This window comes from Micrasema longulum, unplaced genomic scaffold (genome assembly GCF_059751315.1).
Source record: "Micrasema longulum isolate JH-2025_06_02 unplaced genomic scaffold, ASM5975131v1 h1tg000416l, whole genome shotgun sequence".
Lineage (NCBI taxonomy): Eukaryota > Metazoa > Arthropoda > Insecta > Trichoptera > Brachycentridae > Micrasema > Micrasema longulum.
The window spans coordinates 670,758-683,715 of record NW_028277616.1 but is presented as its reverse complement, the minus strand read 5'-3'; the positions used below and the strand labels follow the sequence as shown (position 1 = coordinate 683,715).

General features: G+C 30.8%; 1 protein-coding gene across 1 annotated transcript in view; it reads left to right on the top strand.

Annotated features, from left to right (window-relative positions):
* Nucleotides 1-12,958, top strand: part of Pxd (Peroxidase) — a 197,060-nt gene that overhangs the window by 30,911 nt on the left and 153,191 nt on the right. The window lies entirely within an intron of this gene.

Here is a 12,958-nt window from a genome sequence, read left to right as displayed (position 1 = left end):
TCACAAACATTATTATTCTAAATATATATAATTGTCTTGTATCTAAGTTCCCGAAGTCCTCAAATAACTTGACGCTGGGGTACCTGAAAGGCTTTTTAAAAACTATTTTAATGAACGACTTTTCAGCAGATTCGAGAAGTTTTAATATTAATTCATTAGTGCTTCCCATCCTATTATGCCATAAGTTATATTTGAGTTGCATAAAATATAATATAGCTGTTTGAGTTTAGTATGTTTTATACAACTAAAAATATAATTTAGTTGACAATATAGTATTTTTTATACAATTTAAAATATAATATACATTAAGGGCTTATGTTTTATTAATTTGTAGTATTGTTTTAAACGCACGATTTTTGTACGCTGAACTTGGTCGTGAATTTCACTTGCATACAAACATTGCCAAGTCGATGCATTCTGGGTGCAATACGATGTAATGCAATGCATTATGCATGTATTCAAATCAGGCTGTTGAATTTCGTTGATACCAATTACTTCCCATTATAAATTATTTAAATCAAGGTTGTCACTGTCTAAAACATGATTGATTTTATTAATTATTCAGAAAAATGGAATGATAGATTTCCAATTTATTTAACACTTTATAAATATACACAATATATATATATATATACATACAAAGGCGGGCATATTGCCTTAGGGCAATTTCTTCCTACCTACCCAAAACGTTCAGTTTTAGAAAATTACAAGTATATGGACATGTTGAATCTTATGATTTAATACAAAATTAAAAACAAAAATTAACTAAAAAATATCAAAAATTAACACTACATAATGAAGAGAGAGGAGAGGGAATGGGAAGGAAAGAAAAATAATGAAGAAAAAACTTAAATATTTAGATAGTGACATTTTGATCATGAATTAAATGTAAATAAATAAGGGGCGCGGCGTCTCTAACATTAGTGGGTAGATTATTCCACAATCGAGCAGCTACTACTGTGAAAGAGGAGTCAAGAAAATTAGAGCGATGAAAGTGTATTAAAAGGGTTCTCTCGGTTCTAGACCGAAGATATGGTCCGTGTTGTAATAGAGGCTAGAGGAGCTCTCTCAGATAAACAGGAGAAGTGGGATTATTTAAAATATTGTGAAGAAGTGATATAATGTGAATGTTTCTTCTATGCCTGATACTGAGCCAATGTAGTTGCGTGCGGTATTTGGTTATGTGGTCGAATTTGCGAAGATCAAAGATGTAACGTATGCAAACATCCAAACTTTCCAACTCATCAATTTGAAATTAGTGAAATGACGACAGACCCCGTGGCGCAGTTGGTTAGACGGCCAACTGTGAAACTCCCATCGTTTTTTCGACACATGCCAGTTACCAAAAAGTCCAAGAAATATTTTTTCTCAATAGTTCTGGGAGATGTGGTGTATTTTTCATAACTTTCTTTCACAGATAAGGTTCAAATAGGCATCGTGGGTTATTCCTTATTTAAAAAAAAATAGTTATTACATTTCGTCAGGATCGTAGAACAATGACGCATGTGATTTTTTTCAACTGTGCGTGAGAGTGATTAAATTATTTTGACACTTTATGTCACAACTTGAAAAGTACAAATGTATACCATTTGATACTTGAGTTAGTTTTTATTTAGCAATTCATATCAAAGGTACAGATTAGAACTAATAGGCTTGATTCAAAATAACAGAGAATGGACATTTTGTCTCTTTTCTTGCTCTTAATCATTAAATCAAATGCAATTTTCCTCTCCTACTTTCCTTCATTCATCCTTCACCACTCCTTATCAATTTTCTTATTTCCTTCCCACTATCTCCTTGTTTTATCCATATTTTTTTATTTTAATATTATGTATATTTATTATTTACATAGTTTAAACCGTCGTCGCTATATTGTAGTAAAATTAGTGAATTCACATTATTAAGTGGCAGGCCCTATTATGTAAACATTAATTATAATTTTTATTTATAATCATTTTACCTGTACATCTGTTTGTATTCGAAATAAAGCCTTTAGGTAAGTTTTTCAATATCAAATATAAAAGAAAGTCAATGTCGCATTTTTTGCACATCCGTCGTTGTTCTACGACCCCAACGATTTATACGTGCTGACATCTAGACCACAAAGCAAAAAAATAATTACGTACTTATGTGTTTTTTATTATTTCGACTTAAATGAAATATATTGTGTCATTTCAACACAATAACTCGAATAACAGGCTATTTTCACAAATCAGGAATAACGTTGGAATTATTTAAAGCGGATTTTTACGATTTTAATGAGATATCTACTAATGCATAAAAAACAAGTTTTCATTCATTATTTTCGGCTTTGAAAACAGCACAAACAAAACGGCTCGCAGTTGGCGTCACGTCACATTGACGTCACACGTCATGTCAGCCGAGTGCGCTTCTAGCATATATTTTGTTGACCCAGTGCGGAAAAATATTAATACCGTTGCCGTCGTAATTTATTGCCTATTTAAAAATAAAAAAACAACGCGCAAAGACTTATTGAAATAAAATTATGTCTTGTTCTAACTTAAACACAATTATAATTATTTATGTTTAAAGCATTAACTTTGTGGTCAAACATTTTACCTAAAGTTAGAAAATATTAATTAAAATTTTGATGTTCAAAAGCTTTTAAAATATCATGTTCATTCGATGAATAATTTAATTTTGGCATTTAAACTGGTGATGGCTACAAGATGTTTACCGCGTATTTTTATTGAGTCAAGTGCGTTTATCTCCAGGGCAGAGACAAGTATTTATGCAGAGCCCGGTAAAGAGATGTTAAACTCTTAAGAAAAATATATTTCAATTCTATTTATTATACATTTTATTTAAAAACAACAAAATACCTGCCTTTGTAAAAAGCAAAAAAGATACACAGCTTATAGTGACAACCAGAAACGACCAATTAATACCAGTAAACTTGCAACTTATTTTTTTTGTGGCAACTTATATATTATTTTTCTTGGCCGCTATTTATGAATTATATTTATTTTTATAAAACAATGACATGTTTATTTTATGACTATTCAAATATATGGGCTATTTCTTAAAAAAAAGAATTCACCACATATTATAATATAATATTTATATGTTTAATGAGAATTATTAAAAAAAATAATTTAAAAACGGGGTTTACGACTTTGGTTGGTTTGAGTGATTCATTAACCCTATGCCCATATTTTTTTTCTAGCTATATTTTATCATAGCTCCCTATTTCATAGCTAATAGTGTATAAGGCACTGCGTTGGTATATCAATATCAGCGTATCCTATTTTTTGTTAAATGTTAGTATGACAATGAGTCTTTTGCTTTTAGTGCCATTAAAATAAATTAAAATAACCTTTTTAAAACACGAGCTTAAGACGCAAATCGTTTCATACATTTTCTTTTTTTTTGCATCACAACAAGGAGGTCCAATTTTGTAACATTTCGTGTTAACTGAATATTCACAACGAACTAGAAATTACTTACTTATATTTTTTATGTAAACCTGGGCTACGATTATAATGAGAAATTAACAGAGTTAACTTTAATTAAATAGGACCGTAGTTTTTCACGCTCAGTATTATCAGTATGTATCTTTCTTGGGTGATCATCCCATGTCAGTGTGTAGAAGTAAGGATCTAGAAGGACATTTTTTCGCCTTCGAATCAAAGATTTGGCATAAACCTTAAAACTACAGTGCGTGAATAATAAAATAGGAAATTGAAATACACAAACGCCCAAATAACATAAACAAAAACGACGGGCTGAAATTAAACTCAACATGGTTCCCGGCACTACGCACTACAAAAAATGACGCGGAATGTGCCTACTGCCGACTGCAACACGGTACAAATTACTAGTTGATAAACACATTTTTTTTACAAAACAAACAATTTACCCTGAAGATGGTAGCCGAAACTTCTAAATAAATCCAACTTATATGGGATCACCCAAAAAATACATATTGTATGTTTAATTGTCTATAAAGCAACATCAAATTTTCTAAACGAAAAATGTATTTTTTTGCCTCCTCTTTCACAGTAGTAGCTGCTCGATTGTGGAATAATCTACCCACTAATGTTAGAGACGCCCCGCCCCGCCCCTTCTTTATTTACATTTAAGTCAAGATCAAAATGTCACTATCTAAATATTTAAGTTGTTCCTTTATTCCTCTTCTTTTCTTCCCATCCCCTTTCCTCTCTTCATAGTATACTGTTAATTTTTTGTGTATTTTTATTTTCTTAATCTTTGCTTTTAATTTTTGCATAAAATTGTAAGATTCAATATGTCCATGTACTTGTAATTTTCTCAAACTGAACGGTTTGGGTGGGTAGGAAGAAATTGTCTTAAGGCAATATGCCCGCCCTTGCATGTTTATAATCTGTATATGTATAAAAAGTGTTAAATAATAATAAAAATAAAAAAAATAATAAATAATACATATATTTATTTTTAAATATTAAGCATCTTTGATGGAAATCTGTAATTTGACATGTTTTAAATAAAAAATATACAAAAATTTGGTTCAACTTTATCGAAAATTGAAAATACCTCTATCAAATTCACATTGTAATTGGGGTTCAGGTTATGTCTTTCAACGTTGAAAGGGGGCAATGTATTAACGTTTAGAATTGAAAAGAAAGAATAAAGCAAGCTTTAATGCAATGCATTGTTTATGTATATGAATTTTATAGTAATACCGACAAAAACATTATGTGATTATCCACGTGATTAACTGTGATTAACCACGAAGTCAACTTCGAAGGTACTCAGATTGAGAATTTCAAGCGCAAATCATAGCCATCCGTTACACGTTTGTTGTTAAACTAAAAACCAAACCAAAAAATAGGAACGCTTTGTTCTATGCTATAGAGCTAAAGGGCTTCCCAGGCGAATTATTACTCAGAGTTATGAAAACATTATGTGATTATCCACGTGATTAACTGTGATTAACCACGAAGTCAACTTCGAAGGTACTCAGATTGAGAATTTCAAGCGCAAATCATAGCCATCCGTTACACGTTTGTTGTTAAACTAAAAACCAAACCAAAAAATAGGAACGCTTTGTTCTATGCTATAGAGCTAAAGGGCTTCCCAGGCGAATTATTACTCAGAGTTTTGAATGCTCCAAGCAGGCCTTCAGTTCAACTTACCTGCTGCAGAAGTGCCGTGTAGAGTGGGTAAGGTTATGTTCTCAAGAAATCACCTGTACTTTCACTTTTTCATTCTTTCTTTTCTTAACCGTTAACATTACCGCATGAGACGACTTACGCATTATGGTTTGCGGTTCTCAGTTATTACGTTTCGCTGTACCAAAATATAATCGACCGAATTAGCAAACGGCATTTTTTACATGTACGCAAATTAATACATTCATGTTTGACTCAGTCGGTATAAATGGTTAAAAAACGATTGACCATGTTCGCTTGCGAGATTGGTAATTGAAAATACTTTGCCGACAAAACAAACAAACATCACGTCGTTTCCCCGTAAAGAAAGCAGATATAATAGAACGCCATATCACTGTCTATGAATACATGCATCATTTCCTGTACATTCAACGCACGCACGGCAATTATTCTGACTTTTGACACGTCCGTCTTCAGTGTTTGTTTCGATGTCCAGCGTCGTAGCTCGGATTATGAACGCCCACGGGAGGTTTTGGCTTCTAATACTTATTTTCTAAAAATAACCTTATTCTAATTTAACATACGATGTTTTATTTTTAGGTTTATTTTTTTTTCTAAATCTTGGGTCAAAATTATTGTATGCGTTAATTAAACCAAATATGTTTTTACTATAATTTTTGTATAATGCATTTTTACTATAAACTTTATTTTATTTTATTTATTTTATTTTATTTGGGAAATCAACAGTTCTACATACATATTTTTAGTAAACAAACAGATATAGTGTATAAACTCAGAACTAATAACAGATTTCCACTTAGTATACAAAGTTAGTAAAGAAAATATATTACATTTTAAATAAATACATACAATTTATACACATAAAAATGTTATTTTCATGTACTCAATAATCAAAGATAATTTAAATATGTAAATGTGTAAATATTATAATGTATTTATTTAAGGAACATTAAGTTACTGTAAATTGGGCGGGATAATTACAAAAATGCTTGAAGAGAGGATAAGGAGGGGAGGGGAGATGTACATATTTATTATTATAATGTCTACTAAGTTACATAATACATTTTTAGTGTAAATTTTGAATCTGACAGAGTGATGTTTGTGTAATCTATATTTTTAAATTTTGTATTGTACATTGAAAAAGTCCTACGAAAAAAAGCATTTTTAACATACGATGTTTTACTTATTGGTACATGAAACAGGTGGTACCGTCTACAAATCCTGACTGGCACATGTATTGTTATTAAACCAAGCAGCTCTGTACAGTCAACCATTCCTGTCATAATTTTGTAAAGCAGAAGTTGGTTCGCACACACTCTGCTGTATTGTAGAGAAATGATTCCATGGAAGGTGGAGGCAGTGAGAGTAGATACATAAGAAATACCGGTTTTGTATTTAAGGTACTTTATAAATTTGTTTTGAATATTTTCTATTCTACTTATATATATGGCATACTGGGGATTCCATATCTGAGAGGCGTATTCCAAATGGCTTCTGACAAATGTATAATATAATGAAATAAATTATGGTGCGTTTTTGTGAGGGCTTATTTTTGAACAATTTTATTTTCAAAATTATGAATGAAAACATTTTTCCACAATATCCATGTTGGTTACAACTAATTTTTTTGATCCATTTTTCATATTTTGATCGATTTTTCCAGTATGTGATATTTGAAGGTATAAATGAATATTCTCTGGTATTATTTCATCAATGTTTTTGCTCACTCCATAATAAGAAAAATGCACTCTGCTTTCGAATCAAATAGTATCACAATCGGTTTTTTAATGTGATACGATATGTATCTTTTTAATAGTGCGTGTCAATAGTCGGTTAACATCAGCAGATATTTTGATCACGGGTATCCATTATGTAATTTCAGTTAATGGACAATCGATGTCTGAAAATGCAAAATTACCTTTTAAAATGCGTTTTAAAACCCTTCACTACATTACAGACATCATTACCAATAATTGCAATGCTTTTAAATTATAAACTGACTGTATATATTTAAATAAGATATAAAAGAGTGAAATTGGAACAAAACTTAAATGCTTGATTTCTCAAAACAGGGATTTGAGAGTTAAAGCTTTTAGCCAGTATACCCACGAAATATAACTCAAGTAGATGCTATCTACACTGACTGCAAAAGCCTTTAATAGAGTAAATCATCTTAAGCTTCTGTTAAAGATCAAACATCTATTACTTCTTATCTGACAAATTGCTCTTAATCTGTTGTAATCGGTAGCTTCTGTTCGAGCTTTGCTTCTGTACCATCAGGAGTGCCCCAAGGTTCAAACCTCGGGTCACTCCTTTTCAATGTCCATATTTATGATGTTGTTCAATGTTTCATGTTCACACAGTTTAGTCTTTTTGCTAATGGTACTTACTTATTAATAATGATCAAGACATTTTTAAAAGTAAAAATATTTTGTTAAATGCATGTAACCCGTTAGGGTTTATCAATGAAATTTTAAAATAAAAAATAAAAATAAAAAATCTTCAAGAAGACCTAAATAGATTTAACACATATTGTATTTATTTATTTATTTATTTATTAACGGACATTGTCCATGTATACAATTTATAAGGTTTAAATATAACAATAAAATAGTAGTTTAAAACATTTAAAGAAAAAAGAAAGAAGCATTGACAAACATAAGGGACATCGAGACAAGATCTGGACTATTTATTTAGTGCTCGTTTAAATCGTTGTAAACTTAAACCAAAAAAGTCCAGATCCTGTCTTGAGTATTGAAAACAGATTGTCAATTAACATTTAAAAGTATCAGCAAAATTATTTTTACCGCAGTCATTCCAAAAAAATAAACCATTGTATACATATAACAAACTTATTATCAAAATTACTGTAGAAAAAGCTAACAAAATGTTGGAGTTTGTCATACGATCAATTAAACCTTTTACAAGAACTCATGCATTAAGAAAACTTTTTTCGTATGGACGAAATGTCCTTAAGTTTGGTTCTTCGATTTAGAATCCTCAATATAATATTTATAATAATCGCATTGAACATATTCAAAACGGCTTTCTTAGACAGTCAAATTCTAAAAATAATGTTAGGTTTTCAAGTAGGTCTGAATGGGCCAATTTTCATAAAATTCAACATCTCGTAACTCAGCGTATCATGTTTGATATGAGCTTTCTCTATAAAATTGTTAAAAACCCAATTGATAGCCCAGAAAAAGTTAAAATCATTTCATATCGAGCCTCTGTCCGTAGAAGTCGTCATTTTGTACTCTTCGATATTCGGAGCTCACGGACTAATTATATGAAGAATAGCACTCTTTGAAGAATACAGCCAACCTATAATGACAGTTTTAGTGACATCTACATATTAAATTGTAAATACTATAGTTTTATCAGATTTGTATGAGACATTTTAAATTTATCTCCTGCTTAACTTATAACTTTCACTTTTACATACATCTATTATCTAATGAATTATTGTTGGTTGTGAATTTTTAGTCATAAATATAAATGTTCATGGACGCAGAAAGACAGGGGAGTAAGGCAGAGTTGGAACTTTACCATATCTCCTCCCTTTTATGTACTTTTTATTTAATTTTTAAAAAAATAATTTTTCTAGTATTTATTTTTTTCCCTTCTTTTTTTGTATTCATAATAAATTAATATCAAATCTGTAATTGGTTTTACTTTTTAAAATTGTTTTTTTGTACCTCAATTTCGTTAAAGAGACTGTATGATTACCATAGTAAATAATCCAGGGAGAAAATACGGAATTACGTTTGTATTCAGAAAAGTAAGACCGCGTTTCCTCGGAAGCGGGGATTTACAAAAAAATACACTTACGTCTTAATAACACACATTTATTATTGAAATGTTAATTTAGTAAACAGCACTGTAATACAAACAATAAACTTCCGCATTTAAACTGATGAGGCTCGTAGTTTTGAAATCCTGCGATGTTATAGCGTTGAAATCTTTTCATAGCTTGTCAACATTATACTGAAGGTGTTATGGCAATACTAATTATTGAGCCGTCAGATGTTATATGTGCAATATTTGCTAGTAATAAAAACACGTCTAATAAAACGCTTCAGAATAGAGTTTGGTAACAAACAGAAGATTGTTTCCGAACAGGTAGATAGATCGCACAATGAATAATGGCGATGCAGTTCTTGCATTATTAACTTGATATTTGTTTGGCCCAAGAAAAGAAACGCCTTTTTATTCCAATATGCTAATTAGCAAAACTGCTATTCGTTCGTGTAGAAAGTAAGTAATTTATTAGAACAATTTCCTTGTTATTGAAACTGTGATGATTGAGAAATTCTGCGCAATTTTTCAACTGCATTTTGACAATGCAACGAGATTAAAAATTAAACAACTTTCTTTCAATCTGTCGCCATGTTTGATCGTGACTTTCAAACTGTCAGATTTTAAATACATTTTATGAAATGCCATTCTAACGTGATTATAAGCTTAGATATTCATATTAGTATATCGTTATAACACAAAAACACGAAAAAAAAAATTAAAAACGAATGCAGTCGGGAATAGACAAATAAAAAACATTATTCACAGTATTATATCTAAAAAAGGTGAGAAAAAAACACATAGTAAATACAGCAAAGTAAGGAATACAATTACTGTCTCTAAATTAAAATACTCACCTTGGTCAGGGGCCTGTATTCTAAAGGGAAGTTAAATTTATCTTTAATGTTATCTTGAAAGTGAAATTAAGTTTTTTATATGAAAAATTTAATATGTTTACAATTTTTTAACTAAACATGTTCAATTACAAGTTACCAACGAAGATACTTAGAATTGTCAATAGAGAACAAATATACACATTTTCGTACTAAATATCGACATTAGTTTATACTGTTTTGCACTTACAGCCAATCTGCTAAACAATATGGATTTTTTACCCTTGAAAATAAACGCACTGTATCTGAATTACGCAATTTATATAAATTATTAAATAATATAAGATACTATTTTAACCTACTCTACAAAATTAATCTTAATGTCCCCTTTCGCGTGACAAGAAATGAGTATTTATTCCACCTGCCGGTCTGTGGCACTAACTATGCACAACACTCTTTCCACTATCGTTCTTACTCAATCTATAATCCTTTTTTTTATCTATTGATATATTTAACATGCCCCTTAATTTATTTAAAAATAAGTTAAGACATATTCTTTCTGTATGCGAAATGCTCCCGATTGCTATTTAATGATGTTCACACTTACACCCCACCTGGAGCACTTATTCACACACAAATACACACAAACACATTTCTACATTTACTCTCATACAAATACACACAAACACACCCTTTTGTCGTAGAACAATTTAATATGTTTGATTTTTAATTAGTAACTTTGCTGGTCTGTCTTTAAACTGTATCTTTTTTATGTTTTTAAATCATTGTTGACTGTTTCTGTAAAATAAATAAATACTGTCTCGATATGTTCCGATGAAGATTGCGTTTATAATCGCGGCCCTGATATCGATACGAAGAGTTATGTTCAATTGTATATGAAGTAAAATAAAATTATTTATACAAAAATGCATAAATGCATTTATTTTTTTAGTTATTTAAAACACGTTTAACTATATACATGTCACCGACGAAGATACTTAAATTTTTATACAGGCATGCACATTTTCGTTTGAAAAAACATTTTTAAAGTCGACAATTAAAAATAATTCTGCCGTCTTAAGCAATCAGGCAGTTATTTGCAAAAGTCATATCTTGAGATATGACGCTTTTTAGAAAGGTATTTATTAACTTTATGCAAATGAAAAAAAAAACTGTAAATAATCGTAAGTAAAAACAAAGTATGTGAATTGTTTTTAAGGCATAAAACCTACGTGTGTCATATCCACATTAAGTTTTTATTTTAGATTTTGTGTTATTGCTTAAGAAAATTAAAAACTTTAAAAACATTAGGACCTTAATTATAAACTTGGTATTAAGTTACACCCAGGCATAGTGGTAAAATAAAGATGAAAATATAAGGGTGGTATTCTTATCCGTATCCTGCCACTATGCCAAGGCATAACTTTATGAGTAAGGCCCATATTGTTTTTCGTACTGAAATATTTTGTTTACTGCACATTGCTATATTTTATCAATTGATTCGAAATTTCCTTTAGAAAATGACCTCATATTCAACTCATTTTGTGATTTTTCCTTTTTATTTATGATGGCAGAATTTCAGTAATCGGGACCCAGATATTGTCAAAAAAAACTTTTTCAAAAAAGGTAGTTAAGTTTAAAATCTTATGAACTATTGACAAACTTTGAAAATGCCTACTGGGGCGAAAGCGCTCGTTGGGAATATAAAAGTTCAGGCATTTACAAGGCTTTTGACCTGTCATTGGATGTTTTAAGTGATCACTTTTGAAATATTTAGTGTAAATGTTGTTACAACGGCTAAATACTTTATGTGGGCGGACAGAAACAGAAGGTAATAATATTATTTGTAACAGGCAGAAACGAAACTCGTGACTTTGGGTTAGAAGTCAATCATTTAACCGCTGCCCCACGGCGTCTGTCAAATCACGCGTTATGACGTCACATACGTTAAATTATGTCTTTATTTGTGTATTTTGCGTCAGTTTGAACACTTGGGTATAATTAACATTGCTTACAGCTATTCTAGGTATTTCTTAAAATTGTTATATCTCGTATTTAGAGTTTCGACACTTTAAAACCGGTCAACCTGATTCTGATTTAGGACCGTTAAGAGTTAAGACTGTCATCAAACCGTGGGGTGAATACTACAATGAGGTAACTGCAAAATCAGCATTTTTGAGTTACCTACTAAAAACACATATTTGTGGCTTCTTGACAAAAATGCTTCAAATAGACAAGCTTTCACGGGCCGCGATTATAAAAACTATCGTCATCGGTACATGTCGAGACGGTGTGAACTCAAATCGACGTTTATGTACGAAAATGTGTATATTTGTATGAAAATTTAAGATATCTTTGTCGGTGACCTGTAACTGAACATATTTAGAAAAAAAATGTAATGCGGGCCATGGAATAGGATAAAAAATGTGTTTTTAGTGTGTGAGGTGGCGATTTATAATTTGCGTGAGATCATTTGAATGAATGATCCACAATGTGTCACACATAAAGAAAAGTTCGAGAAAATTCAATGGACATTTCTTAGACATCTTAACTGGAGATGCAGGTATACCGATCTCAATTATATGTCTTCCTGCAAAAAGCACCACTTGCTTACATTAGAAGATTGCCGTCAACTGTTGAACATGGGGGTGCTTCATGACATACTTAGTGGACGCCTTGATAGCCCGGCTCTTTTGTCGGAGTTATCATTAAATGTCCCCGGCTACCGCACCCGTCACACGTCGAGCTCTCTATTTCATGTGCCAGCAGTTCGTACGAACTATGCCCAGAACTCTCCGCTTATACGTTTTGCTAGTGAATATAATTTGGACTTTCCCCTTATTGATCCATTTGATTGTAAAATAATAACATTTAAAATGCGCGTCTTAAAACATACTTTTTTGTCTTATACTTAGTTTCAACAATAAAGTCTTATTTTATCTTATTTTATTTTATTTTACTATATTTTATCTCTAATTCTTAATATTTTATATATATCTATATTTTTGACACTTGACACTTGTGCAATATTTACACACATGTCCACCCTCATTCCAATATAATACCCACTCACCCACCCTCTCATTCACTTACACTCACACAAACACACTAGTATGTATTGTACGTGTATTTAATGTATTTCTGTGGATATCTGTCATTGGTTTTATTCTCGGTATATTTTATTTGTTGTATTTT